The 17,481-nt window shown below is 42.1% G+C and overlaps 22 non-coding genes across 22 annotated transcripts; 14 read left to right on the plus strand and 8 right to left on the minus strand.

The window, feature by feature from the left end:
* Window positions 1-1,428: 1,428 nt before the first annotated feature.
* On the minus strand, window positions 1,429-1,500 carry Trnap-ugg (transfer RNA proline (anticodon UGG)). Its single transcript has one exon. It is a non-coding gene; the product is annotated as a tRNA-Pro (tRNA).
* A 170-nt stretch (window positions 1,501-1,670) lies between these two features.
* On the plus strand, window positions 1,671-1,742 carry Trnad-guc (transfer RNA aspartic acid (anticodon GUC)). The gene has a single exon. It is a non-coding gene; the product is annotated as a tRNA-Asp (tRNA).
* Window positions 1,743-2,247: 505 nt separating this feature from the next.
* On the plus strand, window positions 2,248-2,319 carry Trnad-guc (transfer RNA aspartic acid (anticodon GUC)). The gene has a single exon. It is a non-coding gene; the product is annotated as a tRNA-Asp (tRNA).
* Window positions 2,320-3,568: 1,249 nt separating this feature from the next.
* Trnap-ugg (transfer RNA proline (anticodon UGG)) lies at window positions 3,569-3,640 on the minus strand. Its single transcript has one exon. It is a non-coding gene; the product is annotated as a tRNA-Pro (tRNA).
* Window positions 3,641-3,810: 170 nt separating this feature from the next.
* Window positions 3,811-3,882, plus strand: Trnad-guc (transfer RNA aspartic acid (anticodon GUC)). Its single transcript has one exon. It is a non-coding gene; the product is annotated as a tRNA-Asp (tRNA).
* Window positions 3,883-4,387: 505 nt separating this feature from the next.
* On the plus strand, window positions 4,388-4,459 carry Trnad-guc (transfer RNA aspartic acid (anticodon GUC)). Its single transcript has one exon. It is a non-coding gene; the product is annotated as a tRNA-Asp (tRNA).
* A 1,249-nt stretch (window positions 4,460-5,708) lies between these two features.
* Trnap-ugg (transfer RNA proline (anticodon UGG)) lies at window positions 5,709-5,780 on the minus strand. Its single transcript has one exon. It is a non-coding gene; the product is annotated as a tRNA-Pro (tRNA).
* Window positions 5,781-5,950: 170 nt separating this feature from the next.
* Window positions 5,951-6,022, plus strand: Trnad-guc (transfer RNA aspartic acid (anticodon GUC)). The gene has a single exon. It is a non-coding gene; the product is annotated as a tRNA-Asp (tRNA).
* A 1,826-nt stretch (window positions 6,023-7,848) lies between these two features.
* Trnap-ugg (transfer RNA proline (anticodon UGG)) lies at window positions 7,849-7,920 on the minus strand. The gene has a single exon. It is a non-coding gene; the product is annotated as a tRNA-Pro (tRNA).
* Window positions 7,921-8,090: 170 nt separating this feature from the next.
* Window positions 8,091-8,162, plus strand: Trnad-guc (transfer RNA aspartic acid (anticodon GUC)). Its single transcript has one exon. It is a non-coding gene; the product is annotated as a tRNA-Asp (tRNA).
* Window positions 8,163-8,667: 505 nt separating this feature from the next.
* Window positions 8,668-8,739, plus strand: Trnad-guc (transfer RNA aspartic acid (anticodon GUC)). Its single transcript has one exon. It is a non-coding gene; the product is annotated as a tRNA-Asp (tRNA).
* A 1,248-nt stretch (window positions 8,740-9,987) lies between these two features.
* Window positions 9,988-10,059, minus strand: Trnap-ugg (transfer RNA proline (anticodon UGG)). The gene has a single exon. It is a non-coding gene; the product is annotated as a tRNA-Pro (tRNA).
* A 170-nt stretch (window positions 10,060-10,229) lies between these two features.
* Window positions 10,230-10,301, plus strand: Trnad-guc (transfer RNA aspartic acid (anticodon GUC)). The gene has a single exon. It is a non-coding gene; the product is annotated as a tRNA-Asp (tRNA).
* Window positions 10,302-10,806: 505 nt separating this feature from the next.
* On the plus strand, window positions 10,807-10,878 carry Trnad-guc (transfer RNA aspartic acid (anticodon GUC)). Its single transcript has one exon. It is a non-coding gene; the product is annotated as a tRNA-Asp (tRNA).
* Window positions 10,879-12,127: 1,249 nt separating this feature from the next.
* On the minus strand, window positions 12,128-12,199 carry Trnap-ugg (transfer RNA proline (anticodon UGG)). The gene has a single exon. It is a non-coding gene; the product is annotated as a tRNA-Pro (tRNA).
* A 170-nt stretch (window positions 12,200-12,369) lies between these two features.
* On the plus strand, window positions 12,370-12,441 carry Trnad-guc (transfer RNA aspartic acid (anticodon GUC)). The gene has a single exon. It is a non-coding gene; the product is annotated as a tRNA-Asp (tRNA).
* Window positions 12,442-12,946: 505 nt separating this feature from the next.
* Window positions 12,947-13,018, plus strand: Trnad-guc (transfer RNA aspartic acid (anticodon GUC)). The gene has a single exon. It is a non-coding gene; the product is annotated as a tRNA-Asp (tRNA).
* Window positions 13,019-14,267: 1,249 nt separating this feature from the next.
* Trnap-ugg (transfer RNA proline (anticodon UGG)) lies at window positions 14,268-14,339 on the minus strand. Its single transcript has one exon. It is a non-coding gene; the product is annotated as a tRNA-Pro (tRNA).
* Window positions 14,340-14,509: 170 nt separating this feature from the next.
* Window positions 14,510-14,581, plus strand: Trnad-guc (transfer RNA aspartic acid (anticodon GUC)). The gene has a single exon. It is a non-coding gene; the product is annotated as a tRNA-Asp (tRNA).
* Window positions 14,582-15,086: 505 nt separating this feature from the next.
* Trnad-guc (transfer RNA aspartic acid (anticodon GUC)) lies at window positions 15,087-15,158 on the plus strand. Its single transcript has one exon. It is a non-coding gene; the product is annotated as a tRNA-Asp (tRNA).
* Window positions 15,159-16,407: 1,249 nt separating this feature from the next.
* Window positions 16,408-16,479, minus strand: Trnap-ugg (transfer RNA proline (anticodon UGG)). Its single transcript has one exon. It is a non-coding gene; the product is annotated as a tRNA-Pro (tRNA).
* Window positions 16,480-16,649: 170 nt separating this feature from the next.
* On the plus strand, window positions 16,650-16,721 carry Trnad-guc (transfer RNA aspartic acid (anticodon GUC)). The gene has a single exon. It is a non-coding gene; the product is annotated as a tRNA-Asp (tRNA).
* The last annotated feature ends 760 nt before the right edge of the window (window positions 16,722-17,481 follow it).

Below are 17,481 nucleotides of genomic sequence, written 5' to 3' on the forward strand. Positions count from 1 at the left end.
TTCCAAATGTGCCTTATCTTTTGTAGACGCTGGAGTTGCGTATGCTTTTTGTTAGCCAAGACACAGTGATTTAGATTAAATGTCAGATTGTTGGACATGTGCTTCAGTCCTCGTTAGTATAGTGGTAAGTATCCCCGCCTGTCACGCGGGAGACCGGGGTTCGATTCCCCGACGGGGAGAAATTTTATCAGAAATATATTCCATTGCATTTGTCACATGCCGAATGGCCGAATCGTGCTTATTTCATGTTCATAATTTATTTAAAAGGAACAATAGCAAATATAATGTCAGCAATGGTAAGAAGAAGAATGCGTGTATAGATTTCCTGCACAGTAATGTCAACGCAGATATTGCATGGGCGGATAAAAATGGCAACAACGTATGGTGATAAATACGCGAGATTCACGAGTGAACGAGATGAAACTTTTCGTTGTACAACCACGTTTGTTTGGCGCAGGTAATAAACCTCTTATTACGCACAGGCCCTCATCAAATGCCGACAATGTCTGCCGTGTTGCTTTCGGAGCACTTTAGACATAAGTGAGGCGCACGAAGAGGACGATTTAGGACTGGAATCGACGTCCGATATGGGCATGAATGCTGAAATTCTTGACAGCGGGACACTTGAAGAATTTGTTGATGGTCGGCTTGCATTTGTAAAGATTCTTTCACATTTTCGTATACGCTTGCTTGTGGGATTGTGGTGGCGATCCTGCGTAATACTGTTACGTTGAGACGAAGAGTCGGCATCATCATCGAGGCGGGATCGTTTTCTTGACTTTGGAGTGCTGCAGTTTAGCTCCGGTGGAAAGACACATACTTTCTGGCTAGTTGTGCGCTTTGAAACTTTAGTGATGATTCTTCTTGGTCGAGAGTCAACCTGAAGCGTTTCTTTCAGGACCTGCACACATGCAAAAAGAAACTTGTCAAACAATCGTCGATAGATCTCTTGACCAATTTAATAGTCAATTTTCGAAACTTTACATAATTTACATGCTTTTGGGCCACTTACCATGCTGAGAAGAAGAACTTCTTCACTTTCGACGAATGTATGCATTACTTGCTCGTGATGTATTGCGCGTTTCAAAGTAAAAATATATTCTTGTTTTGTCCAATAGGAGTTGATGCGAGTTGTAAGTGGATCCAACTTTTGTGGCAGCCATTTTATATTAATTGTTGAAGAGTGGAAGTAGAAAAAAAGAGAGAAACTCGCCATTGAGTTCTTTCATCATACATCAACGCGCGTTATCTCAGTGTTGTTTTTCTGAATAACCTTCAAGTTTCTTATCGGCGCCCCGTGTCCGCTTCATCTTTTCGCTCGCTTGCGAAACGTGCCAACCAACTGGAATTTCAAAGAGTCGTCGCAAACTGGGTCACTGACAATCTAAGCATGTTCTTATTTCAACAAAAGAGGCTTCAAAGAACTTCGGGCTCGTCCGGGATTTGAACCCGGGACCTCTCGCACCCAAAGCGAGAATCATACCCCTAGACCAACGAGCCGTGGTTGTATATCGTTTAATATACTTTGGGTTATATTGTTAAAAAGTAATTCGTGAAAAAACAACAAAAAATTATTTTCTGACCGACGAAACCAACACAATGCAATGCTTGAGCTGATGTGTGATTGCATGTGAAAAAGTTTGCACAGTCACCATACGATCCTTGGCATGTCCTCGTTAGTATAGTGGTAAGTATCCCCGCCTGTCACGCGGGAGACCGGGGTTCGATTCCCCGACGGGGAGGATTGTTTTGACGGATATGCACGTCTGAGATGATGTTCACGTGACTAGAAAGTAGGAAATAAACCTTTGTGTAACTTGCGATCCACTCCACTTTCAATCGGACGATGGCACTGAAAAGATTATGCTCGCGCAATATCTGGTTGCCCTCTGTCAATTCTCAATCAGCAAAAAGCGTTTTTTGTTGAATCAATCATCGTTGTGGATCTGACACATTTATGCTTGTGATAATTGTCAACTATTCTTTCCAGCTGCAGTGGTTGACATTTTTGGAAAGATCAAGTAATGAGGTAAAACTTAGCAGTATAGTTTCAATCAATTTCGTTGCTTCGGCACAAAATCTGGGTATACATGGATCCTTAATCCTTTGTCAATTTTTCGTTGTCACGGAATATTGTCCGTTCCAAATGTGCCTTATCTTTTGTAGACGCTGGAGTTGCGTATGCTTTTTGTTAGCCAAGACACAGTGATTTAGATTAAATGTCAGATTGTTGGACATGTGCTTCAGTCCTCGTTAGTATAGTGGTAAGTATCCCCGCCTGTCACGCGGGAGACCGGGGTTCGATTCCCCGACGGGGAGAAATTTTATCAGAAATATATTCCATTGCATTTGTCACATGCCGAATGGCCGAATCGTGCTTATTTCATGTTCATAATTTATTTAAAAGGAACAATAGCAAATATAATGTCAGCAATGGTAAGAAGAAGAATGCGTGTATAGATTTCCTGCACAGTAATGTCAACGCAGATATTGCATGGGCGGATAAAAATGGCAACAACGTATGGTGATAAATACGCGAGATTCACGAGTGAACGAGATGAAACTTTTCGTTGTACAACCACGTTTGTTTGGCGCAGGTAATAAACCTCTTATTACGCACAGGCCCTCATCAAATGCCGACAATGTCTGCCGTGTTGCTTTCGGAGCACTTTAGACATAAGTGAGGCGCACGAAGAGGACGATTTAGGACTGGAATCGACGTCCGATATGGGCATGAATGCTGAAATTCTTGACAGCGGGACACTTGAAGAATTTGTTGATGGTCGGCTTGCATTTGTAAAGATTCTTTCACATTTTCGTATACGCTTGCTTGTGGGATTGTGGTGGCGATCCTGCGTAATACTGTTACGTTGAGACGAAGAGTCGGCATCATCATCGAGGCGGGATCGTTTTCTTGACTTTGGAGTGCTGCAGTTTAGCTCCGGTGGAAAGACACATACTTTCTGGCTAGTTGTGCGCTTTGAAACTTTAGTGATGATTCTTCTTGGTCGAGAGTCAACCTGAAGCGTTTCTTTCAGGACCTGCACACATGCAAAAAGAAACTTGTCAAACAATCGTCGATAGATCTCTTGACCAATTTAATAGTCAATTTTCGAAACTTTACATAATTTACATGCTTTTGGGCCACTTACCATGCTGAGAAGAAGAACTTCTTCACTTTCGACGAATGTATGCATTACTTGCTCGTGATGTATTGCGCGTTTCAAAGTAAAAATATATTCTTGTTTTGTCCAATAGGAGTTGATGCGAGTTGTAAGTGGATCCAACTTTTGTGGCAGCCATTTTATATTAATTGTTGAAGAGTGGAAGTAGAAAAAAAGAGAGAAACTCGCCATTGAGTTCTTTCATCATCCATCAACGCGCGTTATCTCAGTGTTGTTTTTCTGAATAACCTTCAAGTTTCTTATCGGCGCCCCGTGTCCGCTTCATCTTTTCGCTCGCTTGCGAAACGTGCCAACCAACAGGAATTTCAAAGATTCGTCGCAAACTGCGTCACTGACAATCTAAGCATGCACTTATTTCAACAAAAGAGGCTTCAAAGAACTTCGGGCTCGTCCGGGATTTGAACCCGGGACCTCTCGCACCCAAAGCGAGAATCATACCCCTAGACCAACGAGCCGTGGTTGTATATCGTTTAATATACTTTGGGTTATATTGTTAAAAAGTAATTCGTGAAAAAACAACAAAAAATTATTTTCTGACCGACGAAACCAACACAATGCAATGCTTGAGCTGATGTGTGATTGCATGTGAAAAAGTTTGCACAGTCACCATACGATCCTTGGCATGTCCTCGTTAGTATAGTGGTGAGTATCCCCGCCTGTCACGCGGGAGACCGGGGTTCGATTCCCCGACGGGGAGGATTGTTTTGACGGATATGCACGTCTGAGATGATGTTCACGTGACTAGAAAGTAGGAAATAAACCTTTGTGTAGCTTGCGATCCACTCCACTTTTAATCGGACGATGGCACTGAAAAGATTATGCTCGCGCAATATCTTGTTGCCCTCTGTCAATTCTCAATCAGCAAAAAGCGTTTTTTGTTGAATCAATTATCGTTGTGGATCTGACACATTTATGCTTGTGATAATTGTCAACTATTCTTTCCAGCTGCAGTGGTTGACATTTTTGGAAAGATCAAGTAATGAGGTAAAACTTAGCAGTATAGTTTCAATCAATTTCGTTGCTTCGGCACAAAATCTGTGTATACATGTATCCTTAATCCTTTGTCAATTTTTCGTTGTCACGGAATATTGTCCGTTCCAAATGTGCCATATCTTTTGAAGACGCTGGAGTTGCGTATGCTTTTTGTTAGCCAAGACACAGTGATTTTGATTAAATGTCAGATTGTTGGACATGTGCTTCAGTCCTCGTTAGTATAGTGGTAAGTATCCCCGCCTGTCACGCGGGAGACCGGGGTTCGATTCCCCGACGGGGAGAAATTTTATCAGAAATATATTCCATTGCATTTGTCACATGCCGAATGGCCGAATCGTACTTATTTCATGTTCATAATTTATTTAAAAGGAACAATAGCAAATATAATGTCAGCACTGGCAAGAAGAAGAATGCGTGTATACATTTCCAGCACAGTAATGTCAACGCAGATATTGCATGGGCGGATAAAAATGGCAACAACGTATGGTGATAAATACGCGAGATTCACGAGTGAACGAGATGAAACTTTTCGTTGTACAACCACGTTTGTTTGGCGCAGGTAATAAACCTCTTATTACGCACAGGCCCTCATCAAATGCCGACAATGTCTGCCGTGTTGCTTTCGGAGCACTTTAGACATAAGTGAGGCGCACGAAGAGGACGATTTAGGACTGGAATCGACGTCCGATATGGGCATGAATGCTGAAATTCTTGACAGCGGGACACTTGAAGAATTTGTTGATGGTCGGCTTGCATTTGTAAAGATTCTTTCACATTTTCGTATACGCTTGCTTGTGGGATTGTGGTGGCGATCCTGCGTAATACTGTTACGTTGAGACGAAGAGTCGGCATCATCATCGAGGCGGGATCGTTTTCTTGACTTTGGAGTGCTGCAGTTTAGCTCCGGTGGAAAGACACATACTTTCTGGCTAGTTGTGCGCTTTGAAACTTTAGTGATGATTCTTCTTGGTCGAGAGTCAACCTGAAGCGTTTCTTTCAGGACCTGCACACATGCAAAAAGAAACTTGTCAAACAATCGTCGATAGATCTCTTGACCAATTTAATAGTCAATTTTCGAAACTTTACATAATTTACATGCTTTTGGGCCACTTACCATGCTGAGAAGAAGAACTTCTTCACTTTCGACGAATGTATGCATTACTTGCTCGTGATGTATTGCGCGTTTCAAAGTAAAAATATATTCTTGTTTTGTCCAATAGGAGTTGATGCGAGTTGTTAATGGATACAACTTTTGTGGCAGCCATTTTATATTAATTGTTGAAGAGTGGAAGTAGAAAAAAAGAAAGAAACTCGCCATTGAGTTCTTTCATCATCCATCAACGCGCGTTATCTCAGTGTTGTTTTTCTGAATAACCTTCAAGTTTCTTATCGGCGCCCCGTGTCCGCTTCATCTTTTCGCTCGCTTGCGAAACGTGCCAACCAACTGGAATTTCAAAGAGTCGTCGCAAACTGCGTCACTGACAATCTAAGCATGCACTTATTTCAACAAAAGAGGCTTCAAAGAACTTCGGGCTCGTCCGGGATTTGAACCCGGGACCTCTCGCACCCAAAGCGAGAATCATACCCCTAGACCAACGAGCCGTGGTTGTATATCGTTTAATATACTTTGGGTTATATTGTTAAAAAGTAATTCGTGAAAAAACAACAAAAAATTATTTTCTGACCGACGAAACCAACACAATGCAATGCTTGAGCTGATGTGTGATTGCATGTGAAAAAGTTTGCACAGTCACCATACGATCCTTGGCATGTCCTCGTTAGTATAGTGGTGAGTATCCCCGCCTGTCACGCGGGAGACCGGGGTTCGATTCCCCGACGGGGAGGATTGTTTTGACGGATATGCACGTCTGAGATGATGTTCACGTGACTAGAAAGTAGGAAATAAACCTTTGTGTAGCTTGCGATCCACTCCACTTTTAATCGGACGATGGCACTGAAAAGATTATGCTCGCGCAATATCTTGTTGCCCTCTGTCAATTCTCAATCAGCAAAAAGCGTTTTTTGTTGAATCAATTATCGTTGTGGATCTGACACATTTATGCTTGTGATAATTGTCAACTATTCTTTCCAGCTGCAGTGGTTGACATTTTTGGAAAGATCAAGTAATGAGGTAAAACTTAGCAGTATAGTTTCAATCAATTTCGTTGCTTCGGCACAAAATCTGTGTATACATGTATCCTTAATCCTTTGTCAATTTTTCGTTGTCACGGAATATTGTCCGTTCCAAATGTGCCTTATCTTTTGAAGACGCTGGAGTTGCGTATGCTTTTTGTTAGCCAAGACACAGTGATTTAGATTAAATGTCAGATTGTTGGACATGTGCTTCAGTCCTCGTTAGTATAGTGGTAAGTATCCCCGCCTGTCACGCGGGAGACCGCGGTTCGATTCCCCGAAGGGGAGAAATTTTATCAGAAATATATTCCATTGCATTTGTCACATGCCGAATGGCCGAATCGTGCTTATTTCATGTTCATAATTTATTCAAAAGGAACAATAGCAAATATAATGTCAGCACTGGCAAGAAGAAGAATGCGTGTATACATTTCCTGCACAGTAATGTCAACGCAGATATTGCATGGGCGGATAAAAATGGCAACAACGTATGGTGACAAATACGCGAGATTCACGAGTGAACGAGATGAAACTTTTCGTTGTACAACCACGTTTGTTTGGCGCAGGTAATAAACCTCTTATTACGCACAGGCCCTCATCAAATGCCGACAATGTCTGCCGTGTTGCTTTCGGAGCACTTTAGACATAAGTGAGGCGCACGAAGAGGACGATTTAGGACTGCAATCGACGTCCGATATGGGTATGAATGCTGAAATTCTTGACAGTGGGACACTTGAAGAATTTGTTGATGGTCGGCTTGCATTTGTAAAGATTCTTTCACATTTTCGTATACGCTTGCTTGTGGGATTGTGGTGGCGATCCTGCGTAATACTGTTACGTTGAGACGAAGAGTCGGCATCATCATCGAGGCGGGATCGTTTTCTTGACTTTGGAGTGCTGCAGTTTAGCTCCGGTGGAAAGACACATACTTTCTGGCTAGTTGTGCGCTTTGAAACTTTAGTGATGATTCTTCTTGGTCGAGAGTCAACCTGAAGCGTTTCTTTCAGGACCTGCACACATGCAAAAAGAAACTTGTCAAACAATCGTCGATAGATCTCTTGACCAATTTAATAGTCAATTTTCGAAACTTTACATAATTTACATGCTTTTGGGCCACTTACCATGCTGAGAAGAAGAACTTCTTCACTTTCGACGAATGTATGCATTACTTGCTCGTGATGTATTGCGCGTTTCAAAGTAAAAATATATTCTTGTTTTGTCCAATAGGAGTTGATGCGAGTTGTTAATGGATCCAACTTTTGTGGCAGCCATTTTATATTAATTGTTGAAGAGTGGAAGTAGAAAAAAAGAGAGAAACTCGCCATTGAGTTTTTTCAACATCCATCAACGCGCGTTATCTCAGTGTTGTTTTTCTGAATAACCTTCAAGTTTCTTATCGGCGCCCCGTGTCCGCTTCATCTTTTCGCTCGCTTGCGAAACGTGCCAACCAACTGGAATTTCAAAGAGTCGTCGCAAACTGCGTCACTGACAATCTAAGCATGCACTTATTTCAACAAAAGAGGCTTCAAAGAACTTCGGGCTCGTCCGGGATTTGAACCCGGGACCTCTCGCACCCAAAGCGAGAATCATACCCCTAGACCAACGAGCCGTGGTTGTATATCGTTTAATATACTTTGGGTTATATTGTTAAAAAGTAATTCGTGAAAAAACAACAAAAAATTATTTTCTGACCGACGAAACCAACACAATGCAATGCTTGAGCTGATGTGTGATTGCATGTGAAAAAGTTTGCACAGTCACCATACGATCCTTGGCATGTCCTCGTTAGTATAGTGGTGAGTATCCCCGCCTGTCACGCGGGAGACCGGGGTTCGATTCCCCGACGGGGAGGATTGTTTTGACGGATATGCACGTCTGAGATGATGTTCACGTGACTAGAAAGTAGGAAATAAACCTTTGTGTAACTTGCGATCCACTCCACTTTCAATCGGACGATGGCACTGAAAAGATTATGCTCGCGCAATATCTTGTTGCCCTCTGTCAATTCTCAATCAGCAAAAAGCGTTTTTTGTTGATTCAATCATCGTTGTGGATCTGACACATTTATGCTTGTGATAATTGTCAACTATTCTTTCCAGCTGCAGTGGTTGACATTTTTGGAAAGATCAAGTAATGAGGTAAAACTTAGCAGTATAGTTTCAATCAATTTCGTTGCTTCGGCACAAAATCCGGGTATACATGGATCCTTAATCCTTTGTCAATTTTTCGTTGTCACGGAATATTGTCCGTTCCAAATGTGCCTTATCTTTTGAAGACGCTGGAGTTGCGTATGCTTTTTGTTAGCCAAGACACAGTGATTTAGATTAAATGTCAGATTGTTGGACATGTGCTTCAGTCCTCGTTAGTATAGTGGTAAGTATCCCCGCCTGTCACGCGGGAGACCGGGGTTCGATTCCCCGACGGGGAGAAATTTTATCAGAAATATATTCCATTGCATTTGTCACATGCCGAATGGCCGAATCGTGCTTATTTCATGTTCATAATTTATTTAAAAGGAACAATAGCAAATATAATGTCAGCACTGGTAAGAAGAAGAATGCGTGTATAGATTTCCTGCACAGTAATGTCAACGCAGATATTGCATGGGCGGATAAAAATGGCAACAACGTATGGTAATAAATACGCGAGATTCACGAGTGAACGAGATGAAACTTTTCGTTGTACAACCACGTTTGTTTGGCGCAGGTAATAAACCTCTTATTACGCACAGGCCCTCATCAAATGCCGACAATGTCTGTCGTGTTGCTTTCGGAGCACTTTAGACATAAGTGAGGCGCACGAAGAGGACGATTTAGGACTGGAATCGACGTCCGATATGGGTATGAATGCTGAAATTCTTGACAGCGGGACACTTGAAGAATTTGTTGATGGTCGGCTTGCATTTGTAAAGATTCTTTCACATTTTCGTATACGCTTGCTTGTGGGATTGTGGTGGCGATCCTGCGTAATACTGTTACGTTGAGACGAAGAGTCGGCATCATCATCGAGGCGGGTCGTTTTCTTGACTTTGGAGTGCTGCAGTTTAGCTCCGGTGGAAAGACACATACTTTCTGGCTAGTTGTGCGCTTTGAAACTTTAGTGATGATTCTTCTTGGTCGAGAGTCAACCTGAAGCGTTTCTTTCAGGACCTGCACACATGCAAAAAGAAACTTGTCAAACAATCGTCGATAGATCTCTTGACCAATTTAATAGTCAATTTTCGAAACTTTACATAATTTACATGCTTTTGGGCCACTTACCATGCTGAGAAGAAGAACTTCTTCACTTTCGACGAATGTATGCATTACTTGCTCGTGATGTATTGCGCGTTTCAAAGTAAAAATATATTCTTGTTTTGTCCAATAGGAGTTGATGCGAGTTGTTAATGGATCCAACTTTTGTGGCAGCCATTTTATATTAATTGTTGAAGAGTGGAAGTAGAAAAAAAGAGAGAAACTCGCCATTGAGTTCTTTCATCATCCATCAACGCGCGTTATCTCAGTGTTGTTTTTCTGAATAACCTTCAAGTTTCTTATCGGCGCCCCGTGTCCGCTTCATCTTTTCGCTCGCTTGCGAAACGTGCCAACCAACTGGAATTTCAAAGAGTCGTCGCAAACTGCGTCACTGACAATCTAAGCATGCACTTATTTCAACAAAAGAGGCTTCAAAGAACTTCGGGCTCGTCCGGGATTTGAACCCGGGACCTCTCGCACCCAAAGCGAGAATCAAACCCCTAGACCAACGAGCCGTGGTTGTATAACGTTTAATATACTTTGGGTTATATTGTTAAAAAGTAATTCGTGAAAAAACAACAAAAAATTATTTTCTGACCGACGAAACCAACACAATGCAATGCTTGAGCTGATGTGTGATTGCATGTGAAAAAGTTTGCACAGTCACCATACGATCCTTGGCATGTCCTCGTTAGTATAGTGGTGAGTATCCCCGCCTGTCACGCGGGAGACCGGGGTTCGATTCCCCGACGGGGAGGATTGTTTTGACGGATATGCACGTCTGAGATGATGTTCACGTGACTAGAAAGTAGGAAATAAACCTTTGTGTAACTTGCGATCCACTCCACTTTCAATCGGACGATGGCACTGAAAAGATTATGCTCGCGCAATATCTTGTTGCCCTCTGTCAATTGTCAATCAGCAAAAAGCGTTTTTTGTTGAATCAATCATCGTTGTGGATCTGACACATTTATGCTTGTGATAATTGTCAACTATTCTTTCCAGCTGCAGTGGTTGACATTTTTGGAAAGATCAAGTAATGAGGTAAAACTTAGCAGTATAGTTTCAATCAATTTCGTTGCTTCGGCACAAAATCTGGGTATACATGGATCCTTAATCCTTTGTCAATTTTTCGTTGTCACGGAATATTGTCCGTTCCAAATGTGCCTTATCTTTTGAAGACGCTGGAGTTGCGTATGCTTTTTGTTAGCCAAGACACAGTGATTTAGATTAAATGTCAGATTGTTGGACATGTGCTTCAGTCCTCGTTAGTATAGTGGTAAGTATCCCCGCCTGTCACGCGGGAGACCGGGGTTCGATTCCCCGACGGGGAGAAATTTTATCAGAAATATATTCCATTGCATTTGTCACATGCCGAATGGCCGAATCGTGCTTATTTCATGTTCATAATTTATTTAAAAGGAACAATAGCAAATATAATGTCAGCACTGGTAAGAAGAAGAATGCGTGTATAGATTTCCTGCACAGTAATGTCAACGCAGATATTGCATGGGCGGATAAAAATGGCAACAACGTATGGTGATAAATACGCGAGATTCACGAGTGAACGAGATGAAACTTTTCGTTGTACAACCACGTTTGTTTGGCGCAGGTAATAAACCTCTTATTACGCACAGGCCCTCATCAAATGCCGACAATGTCTGCCGTGTTGCTTTCGGAGCACTTTAGACATAAGTGAGGCGCACGAAGAAGACGATTTAGGACTGGAATCGACGTCCGATATGGGTATGAATGCTGAAATTCTTGACAGCGGGACACTTGAAGAATTTGTTGATGGTCGGCTTGCATTTGTAAAGATTCTTTCACATTTTCGTATACGCTTGCTTGTGGGATTGTGGTGGCGATCCTGCGTAATACTGTTACGTTGAGACGAAGAGTCGGCATCATCATCGAGGCGGGATCGTTTTCTTGACTTTGGAGTGCTGCAGTTTAGCTCCGGTGGAAAGACACATACTTTCTGGCTAGTTGTGCGCTTTGAAAATTTAGTGATGATTCTTCTTGGTCGAGAGTCAACCTGAAGCGTTTCTTTCAGGACCTGCACACATGCAAAAAGAAACTTGTCAAACAATCGTCGATAGATCTCTTGACCAATTTAATAGTCAATTTTCGAAACTTTACATAATTTACATGCTTTTGGGCCACTTACCATGCTGAGAAGAAGAACTTCTTCACTTTCGACGAATGTATGCATTACTTGCTCGTGATGTATTGCGCGTTTCAAAGTAAAAATATATTCTTGCTTTGTCCAATAGGAGTTGATGCGAGTTGTTAATGGATCCAACTTTTGTGGCAGCCATTTTATATTAATTGTTGAAGAGTGGAAGTAGAAAAAAAGAGAGAAACTCGCCATTGAGTTCTTTCATCATCCATCAACGCGCGTTATCTCAGTGTTGTTTTTCTGAATAACCTTCAAGTTTCTTATCGGCGCCCCGTGTCCGCTTCATCTTTTCGCTCGCTTGCGAAACGTGCCAACCAACTGGAATTTCAAAGAGTCGTCGCAAACTGCATCACTGACAATCTAAGCATGCTCTTATTTCAACAAAAGAGGCTTCAAAGAACTTCGGGCTCGTCCGGGATTTGAACCCGGGACCTCTCGCACCCAAAGCGAGAATCATACCCCTAGACCAACGAGCCGTGGTTGTATATCGTTTAATATACTTTGGGTTATATTGTTAAAAAGTAATTCGTGAAAAAACAACAAAAAATTATTTTCTGACCGACGAAACCAACACAATGCAATGCTTGAGCTGATGTGTGATTGCATGTGAAAAAGTTTGCACAGTCACCATACGATCCTTGGCATGTCCTCGTTAGTATAGTGGTGAGTATCCCCGCCTGTCACGCGGGAGACCGGGGTTCGATTCCCCGACGGGGAGGATTGTTTTGACGGATATGCACGTCTGAGATGATGTTCACGTGACTAGAAAGTAGGAAATAAACCTTTGTGTAACTTGCGATCCACTCCACTTTCAATCGGACGATGGCACTGAAAAGATTATGCTCGCGCAATATCTTGTTGCCCTCTGTCAATTGTCAATCAGCAAAAAGCGTTTTTTGTTGAATCAATCATCGTTGTGGATCTGACACATTTATGCTTGTGATAATTGTCAACTATTCTTTCCAGCTGCAGTGGTTGACATTTTTGGAAAGATCAAGTAATGAGGTAAAACTTAGCAGTATAGTTTCAATCAATTTCGTTGCTTCGGCACAAAATCTGGGTATACATGGATCCTTAATCCTTTGTCAATTTTTCGTTGTCACGGAATATTGTCCGTTCCAAATGTGCCTTATCTTTTGAAAACGCTGGAGTTGCGTATGCTTTTTGTTAGCCAAGACACAGTGATTTAGATTAAATGTCAGATTGTTGGACATGTGCTTCAGTCCTCGTTAGTATAGTGGTAAGTATCCCCGCCTGTCACGCGGGAGACCGGGGTTCGATTCCCCGACGGGGAGAAATTTTATCAGAAATATATTCCATTGCATTTGTCACATGCCGAATGGCCGAATCGTGCTTATTTCATGTTCATAATTTATTTAAAAGGAACAATAGCAAATATAATGTCAGCACTGGTAAGAAGAAGAATGCGTGTATAGATTTCCTGCACAGTAATGTCAACGCAGATATTGCATGGGCGGATAAAAATGGCAACAACGTATGGTGATAAATACGCGAGATTCACGAGTGAACGAGATGAAACTTTTCGTTGTACAACCACGTTTGTTTGGCGCAGGTAATAAACCTCTTATTACGCACAGGCCCTCATCAAATGCCGACAATGTCTGCCGTGTTGCTTTCGGAGCACTTTAGACATAAGTGAGGCGCACGAAGAAGACGATTTAGGACTGGAATCGACGTCCGATATGGGTATGAATGCTGAAATTCTTGACAGCGGGACACTTGAAGAATTTGTTGATGGTCGGCTTGCATTTGTAAAGATTCTTTCACATTTTCGTATACGCTTGCTTGTGGGATTGTGGTGGCGATCCTGCGTAATACTGTTACGTTGAGACGAAGAGTCGGCATCATCATCGAGGCGGGATCGTTTTCTTGACTTTGGAGTGCTGCAGTTTAGCTCCGGTGGAAAGACACATACTTTCTGGCTAGTTGTGCGCTTTGAAAATTTAGTGATGATTCTTCTTGGTCGAGAGTCAACCTGAAGCGTTTCTTTCAGGACCTGCACACATGCAAAAAGAAACTTGTCAAACAATCGTCGATAGATATCTTGACCAATTTAATAGTCAATTTTCGAAACTTTACATAATTTACATGCTTTTGGGCCACTTACCATGCTGAGAAGAAGAACTTCTTCACTTTCGACGAATGTATGCATTACTTGCTCGTGATGTATTGCGCGTTTCAAAGTAAAAATATATTCTTGCTTTGTCCAATAGGAGTTGATGCGAGTTGTTAATGGATCCAACTTTTGTGGCAGCCATTTTATATTAATTGTTGAAGAGTGGAAGTAGAAAAAAAGAGAGAAACTCGCCATTGAGTTCTTTCATCATCCATCAACGCGCGTTATCTCAGTGTTGTTTTTCTGAATAACCTTCAAGTTTCTTATCGGCGCCCCGTGTCCGCTTCATCTTTTCGCTCGCTTGCGAAACGTGCCAACCAACTGGAATTTCAAAGAGTCGTCGCAAACTGCATCACTGACAATCTAAGCATGCTCTTATTTCAACAAAAGAGGCTTCAAAGAACTTCGGGCTCGTCCGGGATTTGAACCCGGGACCTCTCGCACCCAAAGCGAGAATCATACCCCTAGACCAACGAGCCGTGGTTGTATATCGTTTAATATACTTTGGGTTATATTGTTAAAAAGTAATTCGTGAAAAAACAACAAAAAATTATTTTCTGACCGACGAAACCAACACAATGCAATGCTTGAGCTGATGTGTGATTGCATGTGAAAAAGTTTGCACAGTCACCATACGATCCTTGGCATGTCCTCGTTAGTATAGTGGTGAGTATCCCCGCCTGTCACGCGGGAGACCGGGGTTCGATTCCCCGACGGGGAGGATTGTTTTGACGGATATGCACGTCTGAGATGATGTTCACGTGACTAGAAAGTAGGAAATAAACCTTTGTGTAACTTGCGATCCACTCCACTTTCAATCGGACGATGGCACTGAAAAGATTATGCTCGCGCAATATCTTGTTGCCCTCTGTCAATTCTCAATCAGCAAAAAGCGTTTTTTGTTGATTCAATCATCGTTGTGGATCTGACACATTTATGCTTGTGATAATTGTCAACTATTCTTTCCAGCTGCAGTGGTTGACATTTTTGGAAAGATCAAGTAATGAGGTAAAACTTAGCAGTATAGTTTCAATCAATTTCGTTGCTTCGGCACAAAATCCGGGTATACATGGATCCTTAATCCTTTGTCAATTTTTCGTTGTCACGGAATATTGTCCGTTCCAAATGTGCCTTATCTTTTGAAGACGCTGGAGTTGCGTATGCTTTTTGTTAGCCAAGACACAGTGATTTAGATTAAATGTCAGATTGTTGGACATGTGCTTCAGTCCTCGTTAGTATAGTGGTAAGTATCCCCGCCTGTCACGCGGGAGACCGGGGTTCGATTCCCCGACGGGGAGAAATTTTATCAGAAATATATTCCATTGCATTTCTCACATGCCGAATGGCCGAATCGTGCTTATTTCATGTTCATAATTTATTTAAAAGGAACAATAGCAAATATAATGTCAGCACTGGTAAGAAGAAGAATGCGTGTATAGATTTCCTGCACAGTAATGTCAACGCAGATATTGCATGGGCGGATAAAAATGGCAACAACGTATGGTGATAAATACGCGAGATTCACGAGTGAACGAGATGAAACTTTTCGTTGTACAACCACGTTTGTTTGGCGCAGGTAATAAACATCTTATTACGCACAGGCCCTCATCAAATGCCGACAATGTCTGCCGTGTTGCTTTCGGAGCACTTTAGACATAAGTGAGGCGCACGAAGAGGACGATTTAGGACTGGAATCGACGTCCGATATGGGCATGAATGCTGAAATTCTTGACAGCGGGACACTTGAAGAATTTGTTGATGGTCGGCTTGCATTTGTAAAGATTCTTTCACATTTTCGTATACGCTTGCTTGTGGGATTGTGGTGGCGATCCTGCGTAATACTGTTACGTTGAGACGAAGAGTCGGCATCATCATCGAGGCGGGATCGTTTTCTTGACTTTGGAGTGCTGCAGTTTAGCTCCGGTGGATATACACATACTTTCTGGCTAGTTGTGCGCTTTGAAACTTTAGTGATGATTCTTCTTGGTCGAGAGTCAACCTGAAGCGTTTCTTTCAGGACCTGCACACATGCAAAAAGAAACTTGTCAAACAATCGTCGATAGATCTCTTGACCAATTTAATAGTCAATTTTCGAAACTTTACATAATTTACATGCTTTTGGGCCACTTACCATGCTGAGAAGAAGAACTTCTTCACTTTCGACGAATGTATGCATTACTTGCTCGTGATGTATTGCGCGTTTCAAAGTAAAAATATATTCTTGTTTTGTCCAATAGGAGTTGATGCGAGTTGTTAATGGATCCAACTTTTGTGGCAGCCATTTTATATTAATTGTTGAAGAGTGGAAGTAGAAAAAAAGAGAGAAACTCGCCATTGAGTTCTTTCATCATCCATCAACGCGCGTTATCTCAGTGTTGTTTTTCTGAATAACCTTCAAGTTTCTTATCGGCGCCCCGTGTCCGCTTCATCTTTTCGCTCGCTTGCGAAACGTGCCAACCAACTGGAATTTCAAAGAGTCGTCGCAAACTGCGTCACTGACAATCTAAGCATGCACTTATTTCAACAAAAGAGGCTTCAAAGAACTTCGGGCTCGTCCGGGATTTGAACCCGGGACCTCTCGCACCCAAAGCGAGAATCAAACCCCTAGACCAACGAGCCGTGGTTGTATATCGTTTAATATACTTTGGGTTATATTGTTAAAAAGTAATTCGTGAAAAAACAACAAAAAATTATTTTCTGACCGACGAAACCAACACAATGCAATGCTTGAGCTGATGTGTGATTGCATGTGAAAAAGTTTGCACAGTCACCATACGATCCTTGGCATGTCCTCGTTAGTATAGTGGTGAGTATCCCCGCCTGTCACGCGGGAGACCGGGGTTCGATTCCCCGACGGGGAGGATTGTTTTGACGGATATGCACGTCTGAGATGATGTTCACGTGACTAGAAAGTAGGAAATAAACCTTTGTGTAACTTGCGATCCACTCCACTTTCAATCGGACGATGGCACTGAAAAGATTATGCTCGCGCAATATCTTGTTGCCCTCTGTCAATTCTCAATCAGCAAAAAGCGTTTTTTGTTGATTCAATCATCGTTGTGGATCTGACACATTTATGCTTGTGATAATTGTCAACTATTCTTTCCAGCTGCAGTGGTTGACATTTTTGGAAAGATCAAGTAATGAGGTAAAACTTAGCAGTATAGTTTCAATCAATTTCGTTGCTTCGGCACAAAATCCGGGTATACATGGATCCTTAATCCTTTGTCAATTTTTCGTTGTCACGGAATATTGTCCGTTCCAAATGTGCCTTATCTTTTGAAGACGCTGGAGTTGCGTATGCTTTTTGTTAGCCAAGACACAGTGATTTAGATTAAATGTCAGATTGTTGGACATGTGCTTCAGTCCTCGTTAGTATAGTGGTAAGTATCCCCGCCTGTCACGCGGGAGACCGGGGGTCGATTCCCCGACGGGGAGAAATTTTATCAGAAATATATTCCATTGCATTTCTCACATGCCGAATGGCCGAATCGTGCTTATTTCATGTTCATAATTTATTTAAAAGGAACAATAGCAAATATAATGTCAGCACTGGTAAGAAGAAGAATGCGTGTATAGATTTCCTGCACAGTAATGTCAACGCAGATATTGCATGGGCGG

The sequence above is a fragment of the Ascidia mentula genome, chromosome 4 (genome assembly GCF_947561715.1).
Source record: "Ascidia mentula chromosome 4, kaAscMent1.1, whole genome shotgun sequence".
Taxonomy (NCBI): Eukaryota; Metazoa; Chordata; class Ascidiacea; order Phlebobranchia; family Ascidiidae; genus Ascidia; species Ascidia mentula.